The following is a 16989-nucleotide window of genomic DNA, read 5'->3' as shown; positions in this document are numbered from 1 at the left end:
TGCATTTTTATGAAGTGGGTGGATCACAGAACTGCCTCTTTCAGAGACTGTTTTGCCACTTGCTGTATCTTTCATTTATGCACAGTCATTAATAAAAAAAGGCTAGTATTTGACAACTCCTCCAGAAGCCATGCAGAATCTGGATTTAGTCTAGCTCTGGAGAGGTGCTTGTAGTTTTACCACATTTCACTCACTTCCATTTTCTAACAGCAGAACTAGAACAAAGAGTGAAATACCACTGGAGGATGAATTCTGTTCATCCCCTGAGCTGTCTTTCTCCAGGGCAGCCTAAGATGCTAGATACTGTGAAGTACTTTGATACTCCATCACTATGTCTGGGGAATAGAAGATGGATGCTTCAAGGCATTGAAAGCAAAGCAGTCCTATTTTTAAAAATGCAAATAAAACATTAAAAGGCTGGTAGGAAGGAAAAAGAAACCAAAGAGACCAAATCTTAGTATACTCTGTAGGAAGGTGGGAGCGTGACACATATTGTTGTAACTTCATGTGCTGCCTCTATTGATTCTAAAATAGGAGACTGAGAAATGCTCCTAAGTTCCTGAGTGAGAGCAGAGGTTATATTGCAGACCAGCACAGGGTAGACACCTGGGTATGTATTAGTCCAGTCCTGGCCTTCCCATCCATCCACTGGTTCTTCATGGCAGTAGTTACAGAAGGTGTCAGGGGCCTCAGGGCCCTCCATCCACATTTGGGAGCATCATGATTAAAGGAGAGTTTTCACAAAAACTAGATTTGGGACTTGGAACATAAATATTTGGGACTTGGAATGTAAACACTTGAAACAAGCTAAAAATAAAGCTGATGGGCACTCATGTAATGGGTTGTACCTAAGTTATATTTGCATGTGTTTCTTTGTTACTGTGTTAATGAAAGAAACTAAAAATAAGCAGAATAAGTAATATTAATCCATAATCATTCCTGAGAGTATCAAGAAATTTCAGCAGAGATAATCTGAAGAACAAGCATTCCTCTAGGGTAAAGATTTTTTCCTGCATAAATTAAGATCAAAGAGAATTATTTTCCAAGTCTGCAAGAAATCAGGCCTCATTCTGCAAAGGAAAACTAAAACAGGCTGTATGGGTGTAAAGGACTGCATTGCAATAGACATGCTCCTGCTAGTTTTATTACTAATAACCTAAACAATTAATAAAATTGGAAATAATAATAAATTTTTGCTAAATTCCAAGAAATTAAAAGAGATTATTGAAATGCATTTAATTAAAAGGAAACACTTCAGAAACTTTGAGGCAAGGAATTAATCTTCAACCTACATCTCATTATGAATCTGCTTTTTAGGGTTAACAGTTGTTCTCTTCACCTCACTCTTGCAAAAATCTAAATTACCTGGCATTTCACAAGAGAAATAGTCAATGGCATAAATTTAGAATGACATTTCAGTATCCCAGTCAAATGCTTGTAGGCAAACATCTAATCTATCTGACAGATTTCATTCCACCTGTGATGTGGGGGGATACTGAGGCTGCACTGGCAGTTCACCAGCTTTGGCATGGGCTTAAGCCCATGGGTTGTCAGCCCTAGAGAGAGCCAGCAGCCTTAAAAGCAGCTCGAGCTTCCTGCACTGCATTCCCAGGAGAAGGTCACTCTGCTGCTGTCCATAGTGCAAGGATGTGTGAATGGCTTCATCAGAGAGCCACCCCACATCCATCATACCCTTCGTGCTGAATGAAAGCTAATAAACCCAGCTGCACCCTGACTGGTTCAAGACTGGATTTGAGTAGTAACAGTCAAGAGCTTATTGCGCAATAGATGATTAGCTCGTAGATGGATCTGCAGAACAGTGGGTCTTAAGTTTCCAAAAAGAAGCTGTAAGAATGCATTGGCAAACTATAAATAAACTTTAGGGGAAAATACAGTGCTTTAACCTTTCACAATGACAGAAACAAAAGCTTTCATAAATTTCCTGAGCTGCCTTGACACTTTCAACAATGAAGTATATAACTAACATAATACGTGAACAATTCCCCTGTCATCATGGGTATGAACAAAATCATGTCTTTAAGAGCTCAATCAATGCAAAGTAAAATTTAGAGGAATAATTTACAGTGGCATCAATAATATTTGCATTGACAGGTTACTTTCTAACATTCCAAACCCCTGAATCAGGACACTGTGCTACTGCCCATTCAGTATATGTTAAAACATAAAACTTGCAACATGAACTCTGAAATGCTGAGCTGTCACTATCCTGTTTGAAATTCTTAGGAAAAAACAAATGTCAGGCCTTCTTCTGCTGACTGGAACTTCTTAGGATTACACAATGAAGTAAAGAGCTTTCCCAAAAGTTCTGATCATCTGGAGACACCCAGCCCCTTCCCAGAGAGGATCATCTTTCTTGTGGACTATAAAGCTCCATTGCTGGAGATACTAATCCTTTAAGGTCTTGGGTGATTCTGATTTTTATTTTTCAGAACTCTATAGCACATTGTGGCCATAAAATGTTCAACTTGCAGTCTGTGTCTTAATACAATGAAGAGGAGACCTGTCTAGGACTGTCTCAGAGATGAACATGAATCACTCGAATGGCCAAAAATAAGAGGTCTTTGGTGAAGACATTTACTAATGAACACCTACCTTGCACTAAGCTAATTTCTACACAAATTAGTAGATCCTTTTCTGTCTCAAACATGGAAAAAGAGAAAGATGAACACTTATTTACGGTTGGATCTCCAGGGGTTTCCTGAAAGTGAAGAGCAGAGATAGCAGAAGGCACCATCCTTAGGAGAGGCTGGCTAATGTATTTATGAACACAAGATAGGCTTTGTTGTTCTCTGGGTGTCCACACTGACTTCACTTTCCTTGCCCTGTGTAGCACAATGAGCTGATGAATGAAACTTTCGTCAAGTTGCAGGATTTGATGTGTCAAATGCATCCTGAACTAGCTGCCATCTACAGTAAGGTCAAAGGCTGTATCACCAAGATCCCAATCCAAATCCCATGGAAGTGATTCAGGCAAGCTAGTGAATTGTGTTCTTAGCTCCCTGTACACAGTACACACGCTGTGGACACTTGGAGGGATGGAGGTTCAAAGGGGTAAGTTTTTCTTCAAGTGAGAAATTCAGCCAAATTCCTTCAGAAAAGTAAATGCACAAAGAGAATCACAATGTTCACACATCTCAGAACACACAGACTGACTAAGCAAAGCCTTTGATCTTCTGGAGAAGGTATTTCCTCGGGATCTTAGAGCACTGAGGGGAAAAAAAGGAACGTGAATAGATATCTGCTCGCTGTGTAAAACAAATGGATTGATTTCAGCTATGATCCAAATGAGTGTCCATCCTCATTACAAGCCCATCCCAGTAGCTGACTTTCATAAAACACTTCTCTGACAGTTTTGCTTTAGCATCAAAATTAATGTGCTTCATAAAAGTAGGATATGGCATTACAAGAACAAGGTATTTTCCATCTGAAACAGATATTGCTCAGTTTTTCAAGGTCTGCAGTTTCCATGGATAGCAGGAGATGGTGCTGTCCTCCTTTCTGGAAGCCAACACAAGCAATTGATGCTTGCTGAGCTAAATAACACTTTTTGCACTACCAGCTTCACTGAGTTTCTTAACTGCTGTGCAGATTTTCATCTAATTGGGTGAGAATTAGCTCTGGATAAGGCTTCAGATGAACTTAAGCAAAGGCTTGGGCTGTTAGCTCACATCAAACAATGCTGCTGTGCTTCACAGCTAGTGACACTTGCACTACTATGCTTTGCAGTTTTTAATAGCCATTCAGGTATTCAGGTATCCTCATTCAAACGGAAGCAGAATTCAGAGAAGAGTAACTAAAGTGATCAAAGATCTGGGGGACAGAACTGTCTTGATTAGACAGCCTAGCCAAGCAGTGGCTGCTGGGATGAGGACCAAATAAGCATTTGCAATTATAAGGAAAAAAAGCCAGGTTTATTACTGAGTCTTGTTTCAAGGTAGGGGGAGAAGGAGATATAACTGAGAAGAATGGAATTAACCTGAACAAAAGTCCTTTGTTCTGACAAAAGTCTGACTGCACAAGAAGTTGAGAACTCATATCTCTCAGTGATGGGCTGAATAAAAGCAGGGTGATGGAAGAATAAGAGGAGAGCTGGAGGCAGGTATCAGTGGCTGTTTCATGGTCATGCCCATGTTTTATCTCTGCTTCCAATAGAACTCTTTGAAAGAGCACAACCTACAACTCTGAGAATTTCTTTGGGAATATTGATAAGGATGGAAATATAAAGATTCCTGTGGCAGCCTTCTGGAAAGCCATGATGCAAGTGTGCTTCTGAAAGCATGGCCAGAATGCTCTTCTGGTAGGGTACTGCTCTAGGGAAACCTCTCTGCTGCAGCACAGCCACCAGCCAGCTTTGCTGGTGACATCAGGACACTTCTGGGTCCCTTCCAACTCAGACTATTCTGTGATTGTTAAGGCTAAAAGGCAAAATTCACTCATAGCAAATGTTGAGCCTAGAATGACACCAACAGAAATGCCATGACACCCAATAAATAGTGTAGATAGCATCAATGATAATAGACCAACTTTAGAATATCACATACAGCCACTGTTTGTATAGGATATACAGGATATTGATAGATTCTTATGTCTTACTGCTACAGGCAAGTGAAAAATAGGCATCTAAACCCTCAGCTACACAATGGAGTAGACAGTTGTCTGCCTGCCAAAACCACTGTGGTGCTTGGATCAGTAGCAATGGTAAGCCAGACATGATGATCTTTTGCAAAAACAACAACAACAGCAACAACAACAATAATAATAATTTTTAAAAAAAGATTTTTAAAAATGCTTAAATTGCCTCCCCACCACCATTCTGCATTTTTTCTGTCTCTCTTCCTCCATGCACCAGGCTATCTGCTCACCTATTAGAAGACAGCCAGGCCCCACTCTGATATGGAGAATTTTTCTGCTTAAAATTATCCAGGTTTCCTAGCACTTCCCCTCTTACCAACAAAGCATCCCACTGAACTGAGTCCAAACTGGTGAACTAGTGCACAATCTAGACTGGAATCAGACAGCAGTTGTGCATTACAGGTGAATGACTCCTGGTTTGTCTTTTTTTCTTTCATTCAGCTTGACACCAAATAAACATAACCTTATTCATCTGAGGATGTAAAGGGACCTATGTTTTTGGCCACTCCACTACTTAGGCAAATAAAAGGTAAATGAAAAAACACCTTGTATGCTTAGAAGTTCTGTTGACTCAAACTACAAGTCTTATTTTCCAATTTGATAAACTTGCCATGAGAATCTTGCAGGAATCTCAGGGCTGAATGGCATTTTCATTCATCCTAAACCTATGATGAGAAGCATCAGCTCAACACTATCCCCCCTGCAGCCAAAGTAAGATTTGCAAAGACAGCATATCTGTGCTGTCAGAACTTTTCTTCCATCCTCAGGGACTCTTGGTTTTTTTCCTTCTCTCTGATTTCTCTTCTTAGGAGACCTACTTTTCCCTGGAAATCCACCTTCACACTACAGAACTTTTCATTCTCTTGAAAGTGCCTCTTCTTTAGTGCCTGTAGCAATCATGTCCAAGTTCTGAGAGCTGAGCATTCAGCAGCAAACTCCTATGAGGTTGTCAGTTGCTGCAGGCTAAACCACTTGTCATTGGACCCAAAGCCCCCCTAGATTTTCAGTCAGTTCTGACACGTGACTCATCAGCTGAAAGCCCTGTTAGTCATGCCCAAATATTCCCATCCCTCAGCACATATATGCTGTAGTCTAGGTTTAAAGCTAGAAGCAATGGGTCAGTTTTACTCTTAGCCTCCTAATGTTTTCAAAGAGAAGCAAATTAATTTGTTGGGTCCAGTCTTTATTCCTTCACAAATAGCAGTACCACACTAAAAGCATCCATGTTCAGATGCTAGATGTGCTATAGCCTGGTTAACCTTCAGTCAGAGGTTACATAGGATTCCCAGCACTTCAGGCACAACTTACAGAACTGTGGTCAAGCAGATAAAAATGTTGAAACCCAGTGGCCAGAAAATACTTCATCTGGTGTCCTTAACATGGCAGAGTTGACATAAGGGGGAAAATAGATATGGATATAGATATATACATACCCCTTATCTAGCTTCTTGATGCATTTTAGCACTGTAGCATGTGTGAAATTGTAATATTCACCTTGCATCTCCTCAAGATCCTCTCAGCAGCTTGAAGATATCTGACAGAGAAGGTTCACTTTACTAGAATAATACTCATTCACTTCTTTTCAATCAGTCACTTAAAAGACCAGGAGACAGCACAGAAGCCTGTGGAAGGGGAAATAGAGGAGGAAGAAAGGGAAGAGACATAAAAATGAAGCAAGGAAGCAGGTCAGACAATGCAAGAGTGTATGAGAAACACTGAAAGATATCTCAGAGTGGCTCTGGGCTTGGGGAGGTCCAACACTGAGGATCTGTGATAGTCTAAGTTAATGAATGTAAAAATAAAGCTGATGTTCCATTACACAGCAGGTTCCTATACAGTTTGGTCTTTTTCCATTAAGGAAGGATTGGTCCTTTGAACCTGGTTACCAAATCTATCTTGCTCTGTATGCTAACAGTGATGAACTTACAAAGATGAAGGCAAAAAGTGGGAATTGGGAAATAAAACCACTCATATATTGTTATTATCTCCTTTTGAGGTAAAGCACATGGACAAGCACTGAGGTAAGGGCCACCTGTCATCCCCTGCCATCTTAGCAGAACTGACACAGGGACCTTTGCAAGAGAAAAAAAATAAATTCATGAGAAACTACAGTTGATGTTTCTTGAAAAGTTATGGGTGATAGAAATTTTATTTAATGTCTCCCTGGAAAAAAATATGTTAGAAAGATGGGAGACATAACAGATTGGCTTAGACACCATACTTTTTTTAAACCAACAATTAAAAAGTACATTTTACAGTTCTTAAGAAGGAATTAAAGCCTTGAGTATATTAATATTTATTTTAAAATAGAATCTAGAAAATGTTAATTTGTACAGGAAATACATTTTGCCATGCGACCAACTGCCGACATAGACTTTACAACAAAAATCTTGACAAACTGGGAAATGCTGGCCACTTTGGGAAGATCAGCTTTTGGTGGAAAGGAAAGAAGCTAGTTGCAATCTGATAAGTCTCTCTTTCCCAATGGAATTCCTATGTAGAAAAAAAAATCTTTGAAATATTTTGAAACCTTTGATAGAGTTTAGGTGGCTCCAGTGCCTAATCAGAGGTCAGGATGATGGTTGGCATGATGGCATTGGTGGTATCTGCTCAGGAGTCACCTTCAGAAGGCTTTAGCTCATTACCCCAGCAGGTCTGTGTCCTCTGATGCCTCTTCCTCCTCTGGTGACTCTTCCAGATTTGCCTTGCAATTGCAGTCAGTGCCACCTTCACCTATGGAATATGTGGGGGTTTGAGATGAAGAATCAGAGCAGCATTTGAAATGCTGGCCAGTTTGCACATGCAGGGGTATAAGATTAGGGGGTTTTCTGTTCTTTTCCTAATAATTCCTGAAAAGTCATTACCGATTCTTGACCACTGCTAAACACTGAGGTACATTTTCATAGAAGCTGTTGTGGTTAGGGTTGGCATGGACCCCAGCCAGCAATCAAGCCCCAAGCAGCAACGTGCTCACTCCCCCACTAGCGCAGTCAGGGAGAGAACTGGAAGGGTAAAAAGCTAGAAAGTTTGGGGGTTGAAATAAAGACAGTTCAATAGGGAAACCAAATGCTACACATGTAAGCAAAGCAAAACAAGGAATAGATTCACTGCTTCCCATGGCAGGCAGGTGTTCAGCGTCTCCAGGACAGCAGGGCCTCATCACATGTAACAGTGACTTGGGAAGACAAACTCCATCACTCCAAACATCCCTCCCCTCCTCCCACTTCCCTCCACTTTCTATAGTGAGCATGATGCCACGTGGTCTGGAATATCCCTTTGATCAGTTGGTGTCATCTGTCCCTGCTGAGTCTCCTCCCAGCTTCCTCACCAGCTTAGCAGTACGGAAAGCAGAAAAGGCCTTGGCTCTGTGCAAGCCCTGCCCAGCAATAACAAAAACATCTCTCTATTATCAACCCTGCGTCCAGCACAAATCCAAAGAACAGCCCCTTGGAAGAAAATTAACTCTATCCCACGCCTAAGGAACACAGAAGCGCACACCAACCCTGCACTGGGGCTCGGGGAGGGCGGGAGCGGTCGGTGCCCGTCCCGAGGCCGTCCGAGCCCTCAGCCCCCAGCAGGCCCCGGCGCGCCGCCCTTGGGCCCCGGGCTGTGCAGTGCCCGCGCCGGCCGCCAGGTGTCAGCACAGCCCCGGCCGTGCCGCCGGCGGGCCCGGCGCAGCGCGGCACGGAGGCCTCGCCCAGAGCCCGTTCTCATGGAATCATGGAATGGCCTGGGTGGGAAACGAGCTGAAACATCATCTACTTCCATTCCCCCGTCGCTGAAAGGCACATCTTCCACTACATCACTTTGCTTAGAGCTGCATTCAACCTGGCCTTAAACACTTCCATGGATGAGGCATGCACAACTGCTCTGGGCAACCTATTCCAGTATCTCACCACCCTCACAGCAAAGAATTTTTTACTGATTTCTAATCTGAACCTATTCTCTCTCTGCTTGACATCATTTCCCCTTGTCCCATCACTACATAATCTTACAAGATGTCTCTCTCCAGTAGGTTCCCTTCAGGTAATGGAAGGCCACAACTGGGTCACCCTAATGCCCTCTCTTTTCCAAGCTGAGCAGTCACAATTCTTTTAGCCTTTTCTCAAAGGAAAGGTGCTCCATCCCACTAATTAACTTGGTGGCCTTCGTTTGGACTCACTCCAACAGGTCTGTGATCTTCCTGTGCTGTGGACCCCAGATCTGGATGCAGGTGGGGTCTCACCAGAGCCGTTCTTCCCCCAAGTACCTCAGTGCTGCTGTGCTGTGAAGAGCTGCCAGCAGGAGTATCACTGTGGCTGTTGTTCCATGTTCCTCCAGCACCCTGCTCCAGAGGCTGGTGGGTCAGCAGTGGCTGTGGCTCATTTTGTGCTGGACTCATTGGGGCTGTGGTTGAGGGACTAAAGATACCTGACAGCTGGTCCATACCGGTGTGACAACTCTGCCATTGCTTGCTGGCCCACATGTGTGATGTGTCACTGCTGCAGGACAGTCTTAGTATCTCTTGGACCCACTGAAGTTACTGCAGCTGATTCACAGACCTGAGTGTAGATACTCTGCCTTTCTGGGGCTATTGTTTAAAACAGGTCATGTCCGAGGATGTTCTTCAGTGGCTCCAAGTCTGTTGACCAACGTTCACCATTCCCTGGCTATGCTGGTGAAAAATATCTGTACCTCTCTCCCCCTCAGTTCCAAGAAATCTTTTTTTAAATCTTTTTTTTTCCAGCCTAAGAGGCATAAAATGAAATACCAACATATGCAGACTCAGAATTAAAGCCTGAGAGTTGTGAACATCTAAGGATTTTATATTTGCACCAAAAAAAAAAAAAAAAGTGTTTTGGGTTTGTTTGTTTTTTTGTTTTTTTTTTTTTTTGCATGACACACAATTATTGTTACATAACAGAAAACAAGATTTGCAGCATCCCAGATTTTCCTTTGAAATGAGCCTCCTGGCTTATCAGCAGGCAGATGATCTAAGGTCATTTAATCTGGATCAGGAGTGAGAAGTTTCTCACGTGCTTCCAGAGTGGAAAACGTGGAAGAGAGAACAATGGGATCTCATGGTACCTGATGTCAGAGAGTGAAGGTCCTGCTTCACTGTCCTTACAGTACTGTTTGTTGTATAGGAAAAGGGTGAACTCTGGAGTAGAGGAGTAGCACATACATCCTCTGTTCAATATCTTTGGTGTTTTCTTCCCACAGTGTCTTGGGCTTGCATATGTTACACTTGGATCTTTATCTTATGCAAAGAGCTGTTGTGTATTAGTCACGCATTACTATTCCACTTAGGTTTGCACAGAATCAGATGCCCAACTAAACTGATTTGTTCAATTATCACACTTAAGTTCTAGATTAGCTACAGCCATCAAAAATCTTCTGTAAGAAAACAACATAATTAAATAGAGATGGGAACTGGCCTGCGGCAGGTGTCACTTTTATTTATCTGAGTGGCACTTAAACTCCAGAGCAACAACAATGTGGCAGCTAGATTGTACCTTTATAGCAGGAAAAATCTGCAGGGAGATTGGATGGTTTCTTTCAGCTGAAGAGTTTGAGACCACATTTTCATTCCAGAAGAGCTTGATAAATAAAAATTATTTATTTTGCTAAACACAAAATCAAGAGATTGAACCTCTGGGAAGGAACTAGATGCAACCTTCTGTCCTACTATGTGACCTGATGCAACTAAAATTGAGAGTGAAGATTTTGGTCACATGCAAGCAGTGTGGTAGAGGGATGTAGTTGCAGTTTGTATTGTGCAGATCTCTGAGCATTCTCAGATCAATAAAGCTTTTTTAAGCTTGGTGGCAGCATTTGTCCCCTTGCTGGGAATTCAGGTAAGACACTGAGCAGGGGCAGTCAGGGAATGGAACATGAATTGCTCTGCTGATCCTGCACCTGTGAAATGGCGCACAAGGAAATGGTTTGCTAGCATAAATTAAGGCAGCTCTGAGACTCATCTAACATACCTCAGGAATTCAGCCTGCCAGCACAAAATTAGACAGTGTAAAAAGCTGGCTGAACTCTACATATCTTCCATAGCTTCTGAGAGTGACACAGCCAAGTGACATTGTCAGAGCTCTTCAATATCAGAAAGAAAATAACACTGTTTAAGTAATATGTTTTGAAAACACAACGTGCACACCAAGGTATTTAATGCGTTAGCTAGTTTAGATGAACCTTTGGCTATCTTGCAAGGAAAACAATCTTTTTGTAATGAATCCCATCCAGCAGAAAGAGATCCAATTCAGACTAATTTCCTAGGCACCATCACAATGCTTAGGACAACATCACTAATTAGAATCTTTGGAAATCTCAGAGTAAGTATAAAGACTAATCTTTTATGACAAACTATCTCAGCTTGTTCACAGTGAAGACCTTTGATCTGTCTAGCTGAACTGGCCTAAGGGTTTTTGGCTTTTAGTTGCAAAGGAGAAAACTCACAGGCAGCCGAAGTGGGTACACTGATCCCAGTCTTCCTCTTTTAAACTTAGATCAATAGTTCTTTGTTCCAGTAGCCTCCCATCCACATAGGGAGTGTTCAGTGTGCATCAGTGGACATGTGCCCTGTTCAAAAGGGTGTCTTGCAGCCATGCACAAAATCAAGCATCATAGGACTGGGAGCATGCCATGTACAAGGTACTGGTCGGTGCAACTAAGATGCTTCAGGCCCCTCACCTGTTACAGCAAAGTCACAGAATCTGAAGAGATGATGGAGTGAAAATTTGCAAGGGCAAAATTTAATTTTTCTGCATGAAGCAGCAGATTCAAGTTAATTGACTGGTGCTAATGGTTTTTACAAGACACTGGTAAAGGTCAAGATCATAATAGACATTTCAGCTCCTGAAGATTTATGTTATAGTTGTTCTTCTTAAGAGGGTGAGTCCTTATCTGTCAACAATACTGATGCTCTTCCATAGTTTCTTAATCCAGAAAGCTCAACCAAAAAGATTTCATTCTGAATTTAGCACAACAGAAAATTCAATCAAGCCATAGTTTGTGCCTTGCCACCCTCTTTCTTGTAGGCTGCTGAGATGGCAGCCAGATACATGCTACAGACCTGACAGATTGCTCTGGTAGCCCTCTCTTCCAGACGTTTTGTGAAGACCTTAGTTATTACCTCACTGACATGCAATTAGCTGTGCAACTCTCAAGGGACAAATATGCCAGCTTTCACAGCCTTATGGGAAGGGGATACCTGATCATGTTACAGGAAGACAAGAAAATAATGTTCTGCCATGTAACCTTATTCACAGATTGCCCTTTTAGGAAACAGAGTATGTGCATTCCATGGTGGTCTGTGTTTCCATCTGGGGACACAGGATAAAATGGTCATATAACGGAGAAGGTCTTCAGGATATGATCCTCCATAAGGGACTGAGACTAGATCTAACTATGATCTTCCCCTGCAAGGGAAGATCAAGCCATTTCAACCGTCTTCTTTACCAGTGGTTTCTCCCCACCCCATCTTTTTGTGGCTCTGCAGTGGGAGCCAGTATACGGGCTACGGTCGCTGAGGACTGGAGCAGCGAGCGCAGTTCGGGTCCAGGGCGTTGCAGAGCGCTGAGCGCCGCCACCGGCCCTCCCTCGAGTCACCGCGGGGGCACGGACGTGTCCCTGCACAGGCTCCCGCGGGCAAGTGGCTGCGCCTCGGCAGCAGCAGGAAACTTGCTGCTCCGCCCTAGAGCTGCACCTTTGCCTGCTTTCCCCCCTCCCCAGCGAGCAGAGGGCGCTCCGCCCTCAGAAGTGGGACCTCGGCACATTCCTGGGATGTAGCTAAACCACAAGCACACATGCACACCCTAGGAGACAAAAAACCCGAGCTCAAAACTGCGAGCTGGGAAGGGGTGGTTGAAAGCCTCGGGAAGGCAGGCAGGCAGCAGCCGGCGAGGCGGGCAGGGTGCGGGATGTGCGGGATGTGCGGGATGTGCGGGATGTGCGGGCGCTGCGCCGCCGAGGGCAGCCCGTGCCCGGTGCCCGCACCGCCCGGCGGGACACACCCGCGCCCACCGCATTGTGCGGCGCAGCGCAGGAGCCACAACGCGAGCTGCCCTCTGGGGGGATGGGGGTGGGAGGTGGGGGTGGAGACAGACACAGGCGGAGTCAGGGCTCAAATTCTTGAACCTTTCACATCCTTTCTGTAATTTGAAACATACTTGTTCCCATGCCAGAACATTTTTTCTTTCTTTTTTTTTTTTTTTTTTTCCTTTTTCTTTTTTAAATTCCTTCCTTGAGGCTGTGGAAATACATTCAGAGAAAAAAAAAAAAAAAGAAAAAGAAAAAGAAAGTAAGAAAAGAAACGAAGGGAAAAAGCAAGCCCACTACTTATCCGAGGCTCCAAAACAAAACAGAGAAACGTGAGAGCCCGGCCCTCCCCAGGCACAACTGCTCGCGGGCTCAGATTTCCTTTCGGAGGGGTCATGGCTGCTGCAGTCACGGGTTTGGAACGCAGCTGGTCCTGCCTGCAATAAGGAGAAAAAAATGCCTGCTCTTTTGCAAACGGCATTTGTCTCCTTTCGCTTCACCAGCTCATTGTGCTCAGGCGAAAGGAAGCCATTTGCAAAACGCTTGGGGCACTGGATCCCCGTCATCTTCAGTGTGTCATTCCCCCTCACCACTTGCCCAGCCCCGTGCATCCACCTTCCCAGCTGGCCTGGGAGGGAAGGGACACATGTATGTCCCTCTCGTGTGCACTTCAGGTCACATACCTATAAGCACTTCAGTTTATCTCAGACAGTACCCGTGATTAGCGCGGGGTATACACATATGACAGAGGAAAACTGGCTAAGATACTGTCTGAAACATTTTGCATGTCCCTAACCACCCAAAAGGCACAAAGCAGCATGGAGTAGCACAGAGCACTCTCTTGCATCAGCTGGGCCGTACTGCCCACCCCTTTCCCCCTGGGCAAACCACAGCAGGTGATTGTGCTGGTGCAGCAGGTATTTTTGTTTGCTTTGTGTAAGGAAGTAACAATTACCAGTGACAATAAATGCCTCCTCGAGTCAGAAGTGACCTGAAGTTCTGGAGTTGCATACAAGCAGTTGCAGTGCAGCTGCCTTGCCACTGATGAAGCAGGGCCGCTAAACTGACAGAAGCACCTACCCCTCTTTCCTCCACTCAGGGAGTCACACCCTGATCTTTCAAACCAGAAAAACAAGGATGAGGAAAGAAGCTTTCATGTTTCCCTGCCATTATCATAGGTCATAACTGTGTTAATGTGCTATCATGCTGTTTACATGTGTATGTATATGGATGGATGTGAACAACCCTTAAGAAGGCATGTGATTTTCCAGGGGAGACTGAAGTGGGCACACGGACATCACCTGAAGCAGCTGGATGAGTGGCTCACCAGGAGTCACCTCTGTACATGGGGGAGAAGCCATCCAGAGGGAAGGGCAGCCCATGTCCACAGGATACAGTCCTTACTTGCTGTACTACTCTGCAACAGCCCCTGGTCTGCAGACCTGAGGCCAGCTGGAGAACTTCAGAGTATTTATGTGTTCCTCAGGTGTATAGCCAGAGAAGAAGGTATAGTTCTCTCTAAAAGACAGAGAAGGGGCAGATACATTTATTTTATTGGAAGGGACAGTGTGACATTTCAGGGTTTCCCCATAGCCTTTCAGCCATGTGCCGCAGGTAGGACAGCAATTAGGTTATGCCCACTGGGGAACTCCTCTCCTTAGTCCAGCTCCTGGCACTACAAGACACCACACTGATACTGTGCAGATTGGCAGGAAACACCATGAAGCCCAAGTGTGCTTAAATACTTCACATTACACAGCAAATGCTGCTCTGGCTGCCTGAAACACTGCAGCATTTGGGCTCTCTCTCTCTCTCTCTCTGAGAAAATAAAGCATCCTCATAGCTTAGCTGTGTTTGTCCTGAAACCCTCAAGACAGTCTTCGTCTCTGAGCTGGTTATTTGGAGCTCACAGCTTCTTCTGAATGTTGCCCTCACATGGAAGCCATAGTACTCAGGGTATCCCTACCACCGCTTTGTGTCCATCCTTTGCTCTCAGCCCACATTCCAGCTTTTTAGCAATACAACTGTAGCTGAGTGTCTTGGTAATCACATTTCTATCACTTTGCAAATAAGCCTTGGCTACAAACACAAATGCTCTGCTGATTTTTTCTTAGGCATCATGGATACTAAAGGGTTATTAGTGCTCTATTCAAGCCTATGTTGGCAGTCCCCACCCTTCTCTAGATTGTTATGCAAGCCCAGTTGGAGTTGCTATTAAATATGAAACAAGACCTCAGTTAAATATGTATTAAGTTACAGATTTCTAGGGTGTTACCAACTTTCTAGAGATACCACATGTGACTCACTGAACTAGATGACAGACTATGAAATAAGTTATTTCAGCTGGTCATATTTATCAGAGCAGGTTTGTCCTGCCTTTTTTTACAGGGATCACTGTCTCATAGGTAGCAAGCAGGTGAAATGAAATCTGTCCTTACAGGTATTGCTTTCTGCAGTTCATTTTTACTGTATTCCAGTCCTACATACCAGATCATACCCTGGTTAGCTGACATGAAACAATTCAGTCCCCTAAGATGCAAAAATTTTGGAGGAAGACACCTAGATTTCTTTTGGTCATTATTTAGTGGACAAATTCTGTAGATAGGACTCCTATCCTAATCCAAATGGTGTGTTAAATTAAGAAGAAAAATCAGCACTTGTCATTTTTCTAGAAAACAAAATGTCCTGGAGCATGCTTTTCCTCCCTGGTTGCTTCCCTGTACCCATCACAAGTCCCAGGCACCATCTGTGAACCTCTGCCAGAGCTCCTGCCCTAAAACAAACAGCATGCCAAAGGTAAGTGGGCCAGAGCCTTAGTCTGCAGCTTGTCACTGTTGGGGTGTTGGGCACCTCTAAAAGGATAGTAAGTCCTTCAAAAAGGTAGCTGAAAATTCTCCTTACATGGGGAAATCTCTGTCAGATGCTAGCCAAGAGAGGCATCCCACCCATCTGGCTGTACTGCAGAAACAGGTGGCATTTAAGCCATAAGCCAAGAGCTCCTTAGCTGTTCAAACTGGGGACCAAGACTGAAGGCAAGTAAGAGAAGCTCTTATCTTTCTTTGTCCCTGTATCAGATCCTAGTCTTAGGGCATGTGTCTGGGATAGACATGCCAATAGCTGCAGGCAGAAGAAACCTTCTGTTTTATAAATACCAGCTTCCACCCAACTGTCTTTTACATACTAGGCTGGTTTTTCATTGGTGAAGTGAGTTTGAAGAAGGGAATAGGACAGTAAGAAAATGCAGCCCAGAGTCAGAGGCAGTGAAGTAAAGACTAACATGACCTCAAAGAAAACAGTGAGACTCTGCTGACAGAACTTTGCAGGGCTTGAGAGGGGACAGGTTATAACAGGCTGGCTGGAGTCACAGAAGTGCTGGGAGATAGAGGGGTGCAAACTTGGGAGCATATGCTCTTCAATTACTTCAGCCTGTGCAAAGGAGTGTGCACAGCTTCATGAGGGGTGAATGCAGGGGACTGCTGTAGTAGACTTAGCTTCTCTGCTAACCTCTAGAAATTGGTTCCTTTAGAAGAGAGAAGAGCACATAGGCAAAATTGAAAAGAGGACAGGAATCCTGAACTCAGCATGACTTCTAATTGCTTGTTCCAGACACAGCCTGTGACTCCATTCCAGGCTCTGGGAAGACCAAAGGACAATTTAGCCACACAGGAGGGATCCTCCTGAATCCTTTCATAACACAGAAGCAAGGTGGTCTCTGGGTGACAGCATGGCTCAGGGTGGCAGGGATTCTTGACCCTTTAACACTGATTTGCAATTAAACATTTTGGCTCATAAGTTTGTTTCTCCCTCTGATTTTATCTTCTCTTTTAGAAAATGATGCAAATAAAGCTAAACCACCTCGTAGCTTGTGGATATCTGCACTATACTAAACAGCCCCCAAGGAGAGGGGTAAAAAAGGGTAAAGGACTAATATGAGTCTTTGCAAGGACCTGTGTCCATGCCAGGAAAAAGTATGATCCTCAGCTCCAGATCAATTCCCCAGCCTGTTCCAGTCAACTGTGACTTTTGTTAATGCCTGTCCTGGGGCTAGAAGAAGGGAAGGCCAACAGTTCAGTTTGCTTTGACAGGACTGAGCCCTGCTTGAAAACACTAGGAAACCTCCTGAGTCAGCAGCTCACTTGCTCCTACTCTTGGAATAGCTGAGATTCCCGGACACAGTAACTTGACTCTACTTCTGGCTCAGGGCAGCCACAAGCTGAAAGGCAAAAAAAAATCCCCTCCTGGCCCATTAACGAGGCCTATTCTGGGTTCAGGAGAAACCAGTCTGACTGATGAACTCCCCTGGCTCAGGGG

General features: G+C 44.0%; 1 long non-coding RNA gene across 1 annotated transcript in view; it reads right to left on the bottom strand.

Annotated features, from left to right (window-relative positions):
- Window positions 1-7259: 7259 nt before the first annotated feature.
- LOC139590677 (uncharacterized) overlaps window positions 7260-16989 on the bottom strand; it is a 155045-nt gene continuing 145315 nt past the window's right edge. Inside the window, exon 3 of the long non-coding RNA XR_011679396.1 lies at window positions 7260-7386. This is a non-coding gene — a long non-coding RNA (uncharacterized lncRNA). The remainder of the gene's footprint in view (window positions 7387-16989) is intronic.

The sequence above is a fragment of the Agelaius tricolor genome, unplaced genomic scaffold (assembly GCF_023055355.1).
Source record: "Agelaius tricolor isolate 1412-34295 unplaced genomic scaffold, bAgeTri1.0.p SCAF_5, whole genome shotgun sequence".
Classification (NCBI taxonomy): Eukaryota; Metazoa; Chordata; class Aves; order Passeriformes; family Icteridae; genus Agelaius; species Agelaius tricolor.
This window is presented reverse-complemented; position numbering and strand designations above follow the sequence as displayed.